Source organism: Bubalus kerabau, chromosome 11 (genome assembly GCF_029407905.1).
Source record: "Bubalus kerabau isolate K-KA32 ecotype Philippines breed swamp buffalo chromosome 11, PCC_UOA_SB_1v2, whole genome shotgun sequence".
NCBI lineage: Eukaryota > Metazoa > Chordata > Mammalia > Artiodactyla > Bovidae > Bubalus > Bubalus kerabau.
The window spans coordinates 52,810,162-52,825,707 of NC_073634.1; the positions used below are offsets into that span (position 1 = coordinate 52,810,162).

General features: G+C 45.3%; 1 non-coding gene across 1 annotated transcript; it reads left to right on the forward strand.

Moving 5' to 3' along the window:
- Positions 1-4,426: 4,426 nt before the first annotated feature.
- On the forward strand, positions 4,427-4,533 carry LOC129623959 (U6 spliceosomal RNA). Its single transcript, XR_008700702.1, has one exon. It is a non-coding gene; the product is annotated as a U6 spliceosomal RNA (small nuclear RNA).
- Positions 4,534-15,546: the final 11,013 nt, after the last annotated feature.

Here is a 15,546-nt window from a genome sequence, read left to right on the forward strand (position 1 = left end):
GATTCTGAGACCAAAAAGTTTGAGAGTCTGTGCCTTAGAGACTGTTACAACCCCTTCGTTGTTCAAGTAGGAAATGATGATGATGTTGACATTCAAGTAGTGCTCTGGTACATGTGGCAGGCCTTGTGATAAGCACTTTACTTGTCAGTGCTATTATATCTCCATTTTACTCCTAAGACCAGTGAGGCACAGAGAAGTGAATTGACTTGGCCACATACCTAGTCAGGATTTGAACCCCATGTGTTTCAGAGGTCCTGCTGCCAACAGTTTTCTGCCGCCTTCCCAGAGGCCTGGAAAGTAGCAGAAAGGCTGGTACTATCTGGTGCATCCCTGCTCTGCTCTCCACTGACCTCACAATACTAGGCAAGTCATAGAGGCCTCCAACTTTCCAGTTTTCATTTCAGACTCTGCCACCCTAGTATTTTCAAGCACAACCTTGCAATGCCTTGGTTTCTAACAATCTAACCACGTGCACCTGCGTTTCAGCCGCCCATTCCTCTCTCCGGACCACACCCAGACTCTAGTATACAACTTCCTGTTTTATTGTGACTGCCTACTTTTCTGGTTTTCTTAAGTGTGAAAGTGAAGTCGCTCAGTCGTGTCCGACTCTTTGGGACCCCATGGACCGTAGCCCACCAGGCTCCTCCGTCCATGGAATTTTCCAGGCAGGTGTACTGGAGTGGGTTGCCATTTCCTTCTCACCTGGTTTTCTTACCCTGGAATTAAAGGTATTCTTTTACTGCTTCAGGCTCTCAATCTTTTGATATTTCCACTTGACTTTTTTTCCTCTTTAGCCCCATTCTCTTCTCTCTCTCTCTTTTTTTTTTTTTTCAAAAGATTTGTTTATTTTTTGGCTGTGGTAAGTCTTTGTTGCTGTGCATATGCTTTCTCTGGTTGAGGTAAACGGGGCTACTCTATTGTGGCCCTGGGTTTATTGTGGTGGCTTCTCTTGTTGCGGAGCACAGGCCCTAGAAGTGCTGGCTCAATAGTTGTGTTGCACAGGCTTAGTTGAGCCACAGCATGTGGAATTTTCCTGGACCAGGGATCAAACCCATCCCTTGCATTGCAAGGCAGATTCTTAACCACTGGAATACCAGGGAAACTCCCCATTCTCTTCTTGACCAGTGCATTCCCTGTTGTCAACTAAAACTCTCATTCATGACCTTCAACTCTTTAGACAGTAAACTCCCAATCCTGAATCAATTGCACAACGATTCTGCACACTATCACCACTTATGTTTGATTGGCATGCAGAACACAATGTAAAATATGCTGGAAAGATACGGAGTTGGAGCTGGGGGTTGCGCAATGGAGGGGGGATCTGTTAGAAAAATCTAGTGGATTCAGCTACAGTTTGACCTCAGTACCATTGAGCACTTCTTATCTGATCAGCACCCTCTGTCATTCTCAGATTTCTTTAGACCTTCACCAGCTGGTGGCAACTACTTACCTATCCATAACCCCAGTAGATAACCTCACCCAATTCACAGGGGGAGTGCAGTCCACAAAATAAGAACTTCTTCCCTTTCCCACTGAACCCGCAAAGGAATCTGTACATATCTATCCTATTGCCTCATGCTCTCACTCCCATCCCAGAAGAACTAACCGAGAGGTCCTTTTTCCAGTTCAATCCCACCTCTGCTTAGAATCCCACATCACCCCATCTCAGATCAGGCTTCTTCAGCCACTTCCTTGACATTTGTACTTTTAAGTACTCAGCCTTGGTTAGTCTGCTTCCCTTTGCTGAGAAACACCCCAACTCAACACTCCCTCTTGTTACCACCCAATTGTTTCTTTCACTTCGTAGTTAAGCTTCTTAAAATAATTGTAGCTCTTCTTCCTCAGCTTTATAACCTGATTCATCTGATTGCTTGGCTTTTGATGCTGCAGGCCAGTCTCATTGCCTATGACACTATTCTCATCTTCCCTCCCATGTCTCTGCTCTTCCTGGATCCCTTGTTGGATTAAGCAGTCACCATCAACCTAGTCAGTCACCCAAGATGAAATCCAGCCATTATCTAGACTTCCCATTATCTCCCATGGCCAATCAGTCACCAGTGGATTCTACGCATTAAACATTGGTCATATTCATCCCTTTTCATTCCCATGGCAACCAAACCATTCCAGGCTGCTACCCTCCCTCCTTGAGCCTCAGAGTGAATCTTGTCTCCTGATCACAAATTCATACCTCTTTCTCTCCTTTGTGCCACTGTGTGTGTGTGTGTGTGTGTGTGTGTGTTAGCCGCTCAATCCAACTCTTTGCGACCCCATGGACTGTAGCCCAGGGGCTCCTCTGTCCATGGAATTCTGGCAAGAATACTGGAGTGGGTTGCCATTTCCTTCTCCAAGAGGATCTTCCCAACCCAGGGATCCAACCTGGGTATCGAACACTGTAAGTAGATTCTTTACCATCTGCACTTCTAGTTTGTATTTTTTCCTTTCTTGACTAAATTTCTAAAACTATAAAAGTAATACATACACATTGGAGAAGTTTTGGCCAATACAGAAAAGTGTAAAGAGAAAAAAATACGGATCACTTAGAAATTTACCAGCCAGAGGTAAACACCTTATATTGTTAAGATGCTAAGTCACATCCGACTCTTTTGCAACCCCAAGGACTGGGCTTCTCTGTACATGGGATTTCCCAGGCAAGAATAATGGAGTGAGTTGCATTTCTTCCTCCAGGGGCACTTTCCCACCCAGGGATCGAACCCTGGTCTGCATTGGCAGGCAGATTCTTTAACACTGAGTCACTCGGGAAGCCTAAACATTGTTATATACATATATATTTCTTTGGCTACATGTCATATGAGAATCTTAGTTCTCCGACCAGGGATAGAGTCCACACTCCCTGCACTGGAAACGTGGAGTCTTAACCTTGGACCACCAGGGAAGTCCCAATTTTGTTATATTATGATATATTTTCTTACTAGAGCTCTATTTACAGTCACAGATGGATAATATATTACTGCTTATTGTTGCTGTGGTCACTAAGTCATGGGTCTGACTCTTTGAGACCCCCATGGACTGTAGCCCACCAGGTTCCTCTGTCCATGGGATTTCCCAGACAAGAATACTGGAGTAGGTTGCCATTTCCTCCTCCAGGGAATCCTCCCAACCCAGGGATTGAACCCGTGTCTCCTGCATTGGCAGGCAGATTCTTTACTGATGAGCTGCTAGGGAAGTCATTCCACAGCTTCAGTTCTGTTCAGTCTCTCAGCCGTGTCCGACTCTTTGCGACCCCGTGGACTGCAGCACGCCAGACTTCCCTGTCCATTGCCAACTCGTGGAGTTTACTCAGACTCATGTCCGTTGAGTCGGTGATGCCATCCAGCCATCTCATCCTCTGTCGTGCCCTTCTCCTGCCTTCAATCTTTCCCAGCATCAGGGTCTTTTCCACTGAGTCAGTTCTTTGCATGAGGTGGTCAAAGTATTGGAGTTACAGCTTCAGCATCAGTCCTTTCAATGAATATTCAGGACTGATTTCCTTTAGGATTGAATGATTGTGTCTCCTTGCAGTCCAAGGGATTCTCAAGAGTCTTCTCCGACACCACAGTTCAAAAGCATCAATTCTTCTGTGCTCAGCTTTCTTTATAGTCCAACTCTCACATCCATACATGGCTATTGGAAAAACCATAACTTTGACTAGATGGACCTTTTTGGACAAAGAAATGTCTCTGCTTTTTAATATGCTATCTAAGTTGGTCATAACTTATCTTCCAAGGAGCAAGCATCTTTTAATTTCATTCCACAGCTTAGAGCCCTTCAAATGGTTTACCTTCGATGCTCTCATCTCTTAAAATAACTCAAATTCCTACCAAGGTATAAGTCCTGACAAGGTCTGCCTCCACTATATAATTCGTGTTAGATTGAAAGCATACCACAAGTATATTTCTAGCTGCATTGAGTTTGGATAAACCATAATTTATTTAGGTTGTCCTCAATCTGTCTGCAGATAAGTTTCCTTTCTTTCCTGTCCCTGGAATGTCTGTACCTCATTCTTCTCGGAACTGCATTAACCTAAAGTCATCTCCTTAGGGAATCCTTTCCTGACCATTTTATCTGATATAAGGTCCTCCCCCCACCACAGGTTTTTTTTTTTTTTAAGTCTTGTTTATTTTATTAATAGAAATTCACATAAATTATTACAACCATTCCAAAACAGGATTTCAAAGGGCTGTAGAGTTTTGCCCAATCTTTGGTACAGCACTCCCAATTGAACCCACTGAACTGAACTGAACTAAACCCACTTGGTCTCTTTAAATCATGATTGATACATGCAAAGATTTAGATACAAGGACATTTATCACAATGTTCTTTTTAATATTTAAGATTGAAGACAACCTAAATAAATTATGGTTTATCCAAACTCAAAGCAGCTAGAAATATATTTGTGGTATGTTTTAAATAAGAAAATCAGACTTCAGTGCTTGCTTCGGCTGCACATATACTAAAATTGGAACGATACAGAGAAGATTAGCATGGCCCCTGAGCAAGGATGACACGAAAATTCGTGAAGCGTTCCATATTTAAAAAAAAAAAAAAAAGAAAGAAAATCAGACTTCAAATATACACTGATCCTCTTCTAAATGATGTCTATATAGCGCGATGTCATTTTTGTTTTTCAGTAAAGCAAATACATAAAGACTGGATGGATAATATAAATGATTTATGTTATTTGTTCAATTTATACATCTTTATTGGGATTCTTCTGTGTCTACCGAGGATACAAGGATGAAAAAGAAAATCATGTCCTTATTCTCAAGGCCTCTACATTCTAGTGAAAAAATTGAATTGCCATTGTGGTAAGTGTTCAGAGTGTCTTGAGAGTTTATGATGTGGTTAAGAAGGGCCTTTTCCACTGAGTTTTGAAATTTTCTAAAGTGAACATGTACTGGTTTTGGAATCAGAAGGGCCCTTTTGCCTCCTGCCCTTTTGTTTCTTTCTTTCTTTTTTTTTTTTTTCTTTTATGTTTAAGGAAGCTTCTCACTGAAATAAATGGGAGGGACTTCCCTGATGGTCCAGTGCCTAAGACTCTGTACTCCCAATGTAGGGAGCCTTGGTTTGATCCCTGGTCAGGGAACTAGATCCCACAAGCCACAACTAAGAATTTACATGCCACAGCTAAGACCTGGCACAGTCAAATAGAAATGGGAACTAGAAGGTGGTAAGTGGAGGGGTCTGGAGTGAAAGGGGCAGTTCTTACGGTTTGGGGAATGGGGGAGATTCCAGTGTGTTTAGAGGCTTAGGGGATAGGATGTATGTGTGTGAGTGTGTGTTCCTGTCTCTGCCTAAGTGGGAGAGAGGAGGAGCCCAGGTGAAGAACTAAAATCAGTTTAGGTAGAGCTGTGTCTCTTGGCCTTCATTTTCTGAAAATCAAAGGTAAAGGTAACATCACACCATTTTGTGCCTCTGTGCCGAGTAAGTTTCTACTTCTTCCTCCTTTAAAAATCAGCCAAAGAGGAAGTTCCCTGATGAGCTACTCATTAGGATTTGGCAATTTCACTGCCCCCGGTTCAATTCCTGGTGGAGGAACCGAGATCTCACAAGCTGCACCCTGCTGTGCAGCTAAAAACAACAGTAGACCCCTGCCCTTGTGACCCATTTCCTGTCCCCTTCCTTCAGGCTTGCTAGGGCCACTTTCAGTAAAATCACCTTCGTGTGTGTGTGAAGGGGTGGGGTGGGTGGTGAACACTTGTTGAGACCTACTGGATCAGAATTTCTGAGTGGTAGGGACCAAGGATCTGCATTTGAAAGAACACCCACGAGGATCCTGGCCATCACGCACAGTTGGAGACTAGCCCCACAAAGCGCTCCTGATTCATTTTGTAATTCTCCATGATTACAATGAAACTATTCCCTTTTACCAGCTTGCCACCCTTGGGAGGGAGTGAGCGCAGCCCTGCACTTGGCCACCACGGAGAGTTTTGGGTGCTAATTTGTGAAATGACTGATATGTCCAAAACGAGCCCAGGTGTCCTGATCCCCAGGTCCACACTTGCTCCCCTCACATCATGGTTTATCCCCACAGACCACTTAATTCTTCATGAGAACCTTTCCTGCTTCAACTTTGCCAAAAAATCATATGCTAACTAAAAACCTAACAAACTCACCTGGGAAGATCTTGGGAAGAATGGGACTTAAAGAGAATGAGTAGCTGTAAGGAAAGTCAGAAAATGTGACCCTTTGAAAGCGAAGTGAGCGCTATCCACACCAAATGGATGAGTCAGCCCCTGCCGCCGGCAGCGGGGCCTCTCAAGAGTGTCACCTGTCTCCCCCCACACCCATCAAGGAGTTAAACCAAGCCCTGGAAAAGAGCTCTGGAATGTAACAGTTAATGAGGTGAATGCTCAGCAGGCAATGAGTCATAACAAAAGGCTTGCTCGGAATCCAGAAAAGGGGTGACCACAAGGATAGAAATTATAGTATGTCTCCCACACTGTCCAAGGACAAAGATGCTCTGATTGGTCAGAGCTGTTCATTTAGAGAGAATTGTTCAAAGGACAGCCAATTCATCTTAGGAGAAATGGGTGTATGTCCTGATAACAGCTCATCCACTTTCTTTTATACAAGTCTTTATGGAGCACCTCCCATGGGTCAGGGGCTATACCAGCTGCTGGAGAGGTAGCAGTGGGCAACACAAGCATAGTACCTGCCCTTGAAGAGTCTCAGCATCATTTTCACTCACTCAGTTCCCAGCCTGTAATTAGGAACGATTAGTGGACTGGCCTGGTAAGGGGAGAGGACTCTGAGCAAATGATCAGAGCCAATTATTTTGCAATTAGGCCTCCTGTTCTCACATTAATAACATTCTAGTTTTGAGTCACTTATGACTCAGATGAGGGACAGGGAGGCCTGGCATGCTCAAGTCCATGGGGTCACAAAGAGTCGGACACGACTGGGCGACTGAACAACAACAATGACTCAGATGAGTGTAAAATAGCCAGTTCTTCAGAGTTTGATTTCCTCTGGACCTGTGGATATGCTGGACAAATATCCCTGGCCTGGTAAGCCCTGTGATGGCCAGCAGCCTGGCTTTAGTGGCTCTCAGTTCCCGCACAGCCTTAGCCCCACCCCCAGCACCGCTAGGATTGCCTGTGTACTTTCCTGCCCCAGTGGCCCACTGAGAGGTGGTTGGGAGGATTTTTAAATTCCTGGGTGCCTTGAATTCCAAAACGATGAGCCAGCAGAAGCCACTGCTTGCTGCCCACCCCACCCCCCAGCGCCCCCGGGTTGATTTAAAAGGCAAAGGGAGCAGGACCAGCTATTTGTTGTTGTTCAGTTGCTAAGTCATGTCTGATTCTTTGTGACCGCATGGACTGTACCCTGCCAGGCTCCTCTGTCCATGGGGTTCTCCAGGCAAGAATACTGGAATGGGCTGCCATTTTCTCCTCCAGGGGGATCTTCATGGATCAGGGACTGAACCTGTGTCTCCTGCACTGACAGGCAGATTCTTTACCACTGAGTCACTAGGGAAGCCTCGAACCAGCTGATATTAAGTGAAGAATGAATGTAATAGGAATGACTTTGAACTGGCCACACCCGTGACATTGAGCGCAGCCCCCGGGTTCTTAGTTGCCTTGAGAGAAACCCTGAGAGCCCAAACCAGGATCCTTAGCTGCTGGTAATTCCTAAAAACAGCATTTCATAGACCTGGGTCTGAGAAACATTCACTCAAGGGCAGATCCAGATTTTGGAGCCTGAGGCCTACCTGTCTGAGGGGTGACTCTTAGAAAAACAAAATTAGACACAGGGTCTTAGGGATCCAGGGACCCTGAAGCATAAGGTTCAATAGTTTCATGGTAAACCACCTACATGTTCATGCTAGAATATAAAAATATTGGGTGTTTCTGATTCCAAAGAATTGGAGGATTCTTGGGATGCTTAGAGGAAAGAAGCAGCCCTGGATGAAGGTGACTTAAATATTTTACCTCCTTGATCTTATTGATAAATCACACTTCCCTTTCTTCATACTCAAATCTAGTTATAGATTCAAATGCTAGGCTCTTCTATACTCAAGGACAGAAATCACCTCCTGTTCATCATTGAATCCCTAGTACTTCAAAAATTTTTTGTTGTTGGTTTTCAGTCACTAAGCTGTGTCCAACTCTTTGCCACCCCATGGACTGCAGCCCACCAGGCTTCTCTGTCCTCCACTATCTCCCAGAGTTTGCTCAAATTCACGTCCATTAAATTGGTGATGCTATTCAACCATCTCATCCTATGTCGTCCCCTTCTCCACCTGCCCTCAATCTTTCCCAGCATCAGTGTCTTTCCCAATGCATTGATTCTTGGCATCAGGTGGCCAAAGTATTGGAATTTCAGCTTCAGCATCAGTCCTTCCAGTGAATATTCGGGACTGATTTGCTTTAGGATTGACTGGTTTGATCTCCTTGCAGTCCAGGGAACTCTCACAAACAGCAAAATACCTATTGAAGGGATGAATGGATGAGTGAATGAAGTCTCTCAGGCACAAAGAAATGACAAGTCCTGTTTATCCCCTACCCTTTCTTTCTTGTCTGCCTCTAGGTGGCATGGGATGAGAACCTGCGCTCTAGAGTTGAACCTGACCTTGAATCCTGATTTTGTTATATACCAGCCTTGGGCATCTCTCAGCCTCAGTTTCCTTCTCCATTTTATAATGGAGCCAATAATCCCTCTCTGCAAGGTTGGTAGAATCAGCAATAATGTTTGAAAACTGCCTGCTACATGGTGGGTCTCAATGCTGGCTGTCCTCTTATTACTTTAGGTCAAGCCTAGGCAAACAGTGGCCCATGGGCCAAATATGTCCCCAACTTCTTTTTTTTTGGCTTCCGTGGTGGCTCAGCTGGTAAAGAATCTGCCTGCAATGTGGGAGACCTGGGTTCAATCCCTGGATTGGGAGGATCCCCTGGAGAAGGGAAAAGCTACCCACTCCAGTATTCTGACCTGGAGAATTCCATGGACTGTATAGTCCATAGGGTCACAAAGAGTCGGACATGACTGAGTGACTTTCACTTCACTTCCTTTTTTGTAAATAAAGATTTATTGAAACATGGCTGTGTGTGTGTGTGTGTGTGTGTGTGTGTGTGTGTGTGTGCGCGCGCGCGCGCGCGTGCACGCTTAGCCATGTCCAATGCTCCGAGGCCCCACTGGACTGTAGCCCACCAGCTCCTCTGTCCATGGGACTTTCCAGGCAAGAATACTGGAGTGGGTTGCCATTTCCTCCTCCAGGGGACCTTTCCAGCCCGGGGATCAAATATGCCTCTCTTCTGTTTCCAGCATTGGCAGCTGGATCCTTTACTACTGGTGCCACCTAGGAAACCCATGGCCATGTGTATTTTTTACATACTGTTTCTGATGGTTTTTGTGCCACCACGGAAGAGCTGAGTAGTGCTGACAGAGACTGCATGGTAAACAAAGCTTAAAATGTTGTCAATCTCTAATCTAGGCCTTCATCACTTTATTCTCAACTTGTGCTGTGCTAAATCACTTCAGTCGTGTCTGACTCTGCGATCCTATGGAGTACAGCCCTCCAGTCTCTTCTGTCCATGGGATTTCTCAGGCAAGAATACTGGAGTGGGTAGCCCTTTCCTGCTCCAGGGGATCTTCCAGACCCACAGATCAAACCCGTGTCTCCTGCGTTGCAGGTGGATCCTTTACTTTCAACTGGCAGTTACCTCCTAACTGGTCTTTGCTCTTCCTCCCACTCTATTCTCTTTCTATTCTGCAGCTGGTTGTTTTCCTAATATATATAATCCTACTAAGGTTTTACTCAATGAAACCTCTGTTGGAGCCTCATTTTCTGCAACTTCTTAGTGTATTTTTAAAGTTTGTTGCCATCTGGCTGCTATGTTTCCCTGCAGCCTCTCTCTCCCTACTCCCTTTCTGTGTCCTGTACAATAGCCACATCACACCTCAGTGGCTTGTGTAGCTCTGTGATTCTACACCCCACCCGCCTCCAAAATGTCTCTTTCTCTGTTTTCTGCTGCTCCTTGGCTTCATCTTACCAAGCATCTCTGTGAAACCTGTCCTGATGTCCTTTCTCTGTACTCTTAGATCAATCAGGAAAAGGTCAGTTACATTGCAGTAACAAACCCCCAAATCTCAGTGACTGAAATCTACAAAAACCAAATTGAACAAAGAATAACAAGTATACAAAGGTCCCACTCCTGAAGTGCTTGACAAATATCTATGATTTTTTTTTTCCTCCCAAGAATAGAAAAAAAAAACCAACCTAACCTTTTTTTTATCCCCCGTATAATGATCCTATTAACAGATGCTTGTCATTTTGCCTAAAACAAAGGCTCTTGTAGAGGTTGTAGTTGATAAAAATTGTAAAAGGGGAATTTCATTTAAGGAAGAAAGAATGGAAAGTCTGGATAGATGAACTGTAACTAAAGAGTTGGGCTTCCCGCTAGCTCAGTGGTAAGAATCCACCTGCCAATGCAGGAGACACAGGTTTGAAGATTTGATTCTGTGTTTGGGAAGATCTTCTGGAGAAGAAAATGGCCTTACCTGAGAAATCCCATGCACAGAGGAGCCTGAGGGGCTACAGTCTATGGGGTCACAAAGAGTCAGCTATGACTTAGTAACTAAAGAGCAACAACAAACTAAAGAGTCATGATTAGTACCACTTCTGGCTACAGTAAAAGCTCAATAAGCACAGCATGTGGGATCATAGTTCCCCACCCAGGCATTGAACCTTGACAGCGCAGAGTCTTCACCACCAGACTGCCAGGAAAATTCCTCGCATCCAGTTCTTGAGCCAGTCCTTCCCAAGGCCAGGTCATGGGGTTGAAAGAGGAGGGAGGGAGGATCCAGTCTATGTCTGAACAAGCATGTGATTGTACTGCCATCAGGATCCTCTTCCCAGGGGGCAGAAAAACAAATCTGAGCTGCTCCAAGGGTCATGGGAGAATTTCTCCAGGACTCTCTCCTCTCTCCATTCAGAATGTCCTTGTCCTTGTCTTGCTCTCTGATACTTGGTTTCTGCCTCGTCCCTTCCTGTTATGCAGCCCACAGGGCACACCTTCATTCTGGGGAGCACATTAGGAGCAGATACAGCTCTGTGAGCCCTGGGCTGTCCCTGAGCTCTCTTGTTGCTGTTTGCCATGCCTTTGTTTAATAATCTGGCCCCAGGAGTCTCTGGCTCAGGGCCACCCACTGTGCCTATGTGTTTCTGAAATCACTTCTTGCCCTGTCCACGATCCCCCATCCTTGGGCTTGGCCTCTTTTAAGGTGTTCCTGTACCGTCTTGCTCTCTCCTGTGTTTTCCCTTTGGACTCTGAACACCACCATTGGCTCCTGCCCTTATTCTTCCAGGCAGCGCCACGTCAGAACTCATGAGAAAGCCAGGCTTGGAAATCCATACTGGCCTCATCTCTGATCTACATCCAGATCTGTGCCTCATCCTGCCCCTCCCCCAATACCTCTAGACCCCAGTCTTACTCCGTATGCAGCCCTAAGAACTCTTCATGTAGAACTGGATTAAATTTACCATGCTGGGGGACTTGCCTGGTGGTCAAGTAGCTAAGACTCAGTGCTCCCAATACAGGGGGCCAGGCTTCAATTCCTGCTCAGGGAATTAGATCTCACATGCCACAACTAAGACCCAGTACACATGTGCGTGGTAAGTTACCTCAGCTGTGTCCGACTCTTTGAGACCCTATGGACTGTAGCTCAGCAGTGTCCTATGTCCATGGGATTTCCCAGGCAAGACTACTCAAGCGGGTTGCCAAGCCCTCTTCCAGGGGATCTTCCTGATCCCAGAGATTGAACCCACATCTCTTATGTCTCCTGCATTTGCAGGCTGGTTCTTTACCACTAGCACCAGCTGGGAAGCCCCAAGATCCAGTATAGTCAAATGAATAAATGTGAATATTTGTTTTAAAACGTCAGTCAGTTCAATCACTCAGTCGTGTCCGACTCTTTACGACCCCATGAATCGCAGCACACCAGGCCTCCCTGTCCATGACCAAGCCCCGGAGTTCAGTCAGACTCACGCCCATGGAGTCAGTGATGCCATCCAGCCATCTCATCCTCTGTCATCCCCTTCTCCTCCTGCCCCCGATCCCTCCCAGCATCAGAGTCTTTTCCAATGAGTCAACTCTTCGCATGAGGTGGCCAAAGTACTGGAGTTTCAGCTTTAGCATCATTCCTTCCAAAGAACACCCAGGGCTGATCTCCTTCAGAATGGACTGGTTGGATCTCCTTGCAGTCCAAGGGACTCTCAAGACTCCTCTCCAACACCACAGTTCAAAAGTATCAATTCTTCGGCGCTCAGCCTTCTTCACAGTCCAACTCTCACATCCATACATGACCACAGGAAAAACCATAGCCTTGACTAGACGAACCTTTGTTGGCAAAGTAATGTCTCTGCTTTTGAATATGCTATCTAGGTTGGTCATAACTTTCCTTCCAAGGAGTAAGCATCTTTTAATTTCATGGCTGCAGTCACCATCTGCAGTGATTTTGGAGCCCAGAAAAATAAAGTCTGACAGTTTCCACTGTTTCCCCATCTATTTCCCATGAAGTGATGGGACCAGATGCCATGATCTTCGTTTTCTGAATGTTGAGCTTTAAGCCAACTTTTTCACTCTCCACTTTCACTTTCATCAAGAGGCTTTTGAGTTCCTCTTTCTGCCATAAGGGTGGTGTCATCTGCATGTCTGAGGTTATTGATATTTCTCCCGGCAATCTTGATTCCAGCTTGTGCTTCATCCAGCCAAGCATTTCTCATGATGTACTCTGCATAGAAGTTAAATAAGCAGGGTGACAGCATACAGCCTTGACGTACTCCTTTTCCTATTTGGAACCAGTCTGTTGTTCCATGTCCAGTTCTAACTGTTGCTTCCTGACCTGCATACAGATGTCTCAAGAGGCAAATCAGGTGGTCTGGTATTCCCATCTCTTTCAGAATTTTCCACAGTTTATTGTGATCCACACAGTCAAAGGCTTTGGCATAGTCAATAAAGCAGAAATAGATGTTTTTCTGGAACTCTCTTGCTTTTTCCATGATCCAGCAGATGTTGGCAATTTGATCTCTGGTTCCTCAAGGCAAAATGGCGGTCTGAGGAGGCCTTACAAATAACTGAGAAAAGAAGAGACGCAAAAGGCAAAGGAGAAAAGGAAAGATTTACCTATCTGAATGCAGAGTTCCAAAGAGTAGCAAGGAGAAATAAGAAAGCCTTCCTGAGTGAACAATGCAAAGAAATAGAGGAAAACAATAGAATGGGAAAGACTAGAGCTCTCTTCAAGAAAATTAGAGCTACCAAGGGAAGATTTCATGCAAAAATGGGCATAGTAAAGGACAGAAAAGGTATGGACCTAACAGAAGCAGAAGATATTAAGAAGAGGTAGCAAGAATACACAGAACTACACAAAAAGGATCTTAATGACTCAGAAAACCACGATGGTATGATCACTCACCTAGAGCTGGGTATCTTGGAGTGTGAAGTCAAGTGGGCCTTAGCAAGCATCACTATGAACAAAACTAATGGAGGTGATGGATTTACAGCTGAGCTATCTCAAATCCTAAGTATGAATGCCAGCCTGCAGCACTCCAGGCTCCTCTGTCCTTCTCTGTGCTTTGCTATTTCCTGGAGTTTGCTCAGACTCCTGTTAATTTTGATTAACAGTGATGTTACCTAACCGTCTAACCAGGTTGTTGTTATTATCATCATATAATTAAACTGGGCATGGCTTGGCCCCAGAAGAGGAAGACCTACATGGCAGTTAATAATCCTGGAACTTCCTTGGTAGTCCAGTGGTTAAGAATCCACCTTCCAATACAGGGGACACGGGTTCAATTTCTGGTTAGGGAGTTAAGATCCCACATGCCATAACTGGAGAGAAGCCTGCCCACTGCAACAAAGATCCCAAGTGCCCCCCAAAATAAATAAATTAATTAAAAAAATAATAATCTGGGCTTCCCTGCTGGCTCAATGGTAAAGAATCTGCCTGCCAATGCAGGAGATACGGGTTTGATCCCTGATCTGGGAAGATCCAACATGCCTTGGAGCAGCTAAGTCCGTGCGCCACAGCTATTGAACCTGTGCTCTAGAGCCCAGGAGCTGCAAGTCCTGAAGCCCATGTGCCATACAGCCCATGTTCTGCAACAAGAGAAGCCACTGCAATGAGATGCCTGTGCACCGCAACTGGAGAGTAGCCCCAGCTTACAGAAACTAGAGAAAAATCTGGTGCAGCAACGATGACCCAGCACAGCCAAAAATAAATAAAAATTTAAAAAATAATAATAGTCTTATTGTGGGAACTCCTTGGCAGTCCAGTGGTTAGGACTCGGAGTTTTCATTGTTGGGGCCCGAGGTTCAGTCCCTGGTCAGGGAAATAAGATCTTCAAGCGTTGCGTCTCAGCCAAAAGAGCCTACTGTCCAGGTAGTTGGACATCCCCTTACCCCTGTCATGTTGCCTCAAACTCCGTTCCATGCATTTGGATTGTAGACTCACCTTGACCTTTCACAAACCAAGTGCTCTCTCTTGGTCTGTTTCTTCTGCTTTGCTCTCAGCTTGTAATGAATGACCCTTTTATCCAATCCTGTACCCCTATGAAGTCATCTCTCCTCTTCCTCACTACAGACGATCCTCCGTCTGGATAAAGACTGAAGGTTCTTAATTGTCTTTCCCCTAATGACCCTGGACAGTGTGAGGAGCTGGTGACTTGGAGAGCACCTAACATCCCCTGGCTTCTTTCACTGTAAATAGACTGTGGGCAAGAGGTGTCTCTTAGGCAGGAATCTGGACTCCAGTGAACACAGGCCTTGAAATAGGAAGACAGGAGGAATGGGTTTCGGGTTGTCAGTAGTTGCTGAGGCATTGCTGACAGATTCCAGGAACGGAGAAAGACCACTATTGAGGCCACATGGCCACTGGGGAAAGTCAGCCTGGATGTGAGCTAGGAATAATTGAGAAGGAGGAGGAACTTCCCCTGTGGTCCAGTGGTTAAGACTCAGTGCTTCTAATGTAGGGGTGCAGGTTCAAAAAGAGAGAGAGAGAGAAGGAGGAGAAGCTTCACCAAAGGGAAGAGCAAACCTGAAAGAGAACACATGCAGCTTCCTCAGGACCTGGTCTGTGCCTGGACTACAAGTGCGATGCAGAATGGATGGATGAATGGGCTCAAGGGAGAGAAGGAAAGATAAAATACAAAAGAACATATCCAACAAATCAAATAAGTAAATGAGTCATAGCAAGATCTGGCTTCCAGTAACCTGGGACCTTCCTTCCCTGCCTCCCTCCTCCTCTCCATCTCCCTCTCCCTCCTCAATCTCTCTCTTTCTTTTTTTAAATTGACCTTGTTCATATGTTAGAATCATGTTTATTTATTTTTTAAAATTTATTTTGGCTATGCCACATGGCATGTGGGGTCTTAGTTCCTTGATCAAGGAACAGACCCAGGCCCCCTGGTTTGGAAGCACAGAGTCTTATCCACTGGGCTGCCAGGGAAGTCCCTCTGTCTCTTTCTTTAATGAGATTATTTCCCATCCTGGAGTGGCTCTAACTTTGTCCCCACCAGAGTGCCAGCCTGGCTGAGTAGGGCACTGTGTACAG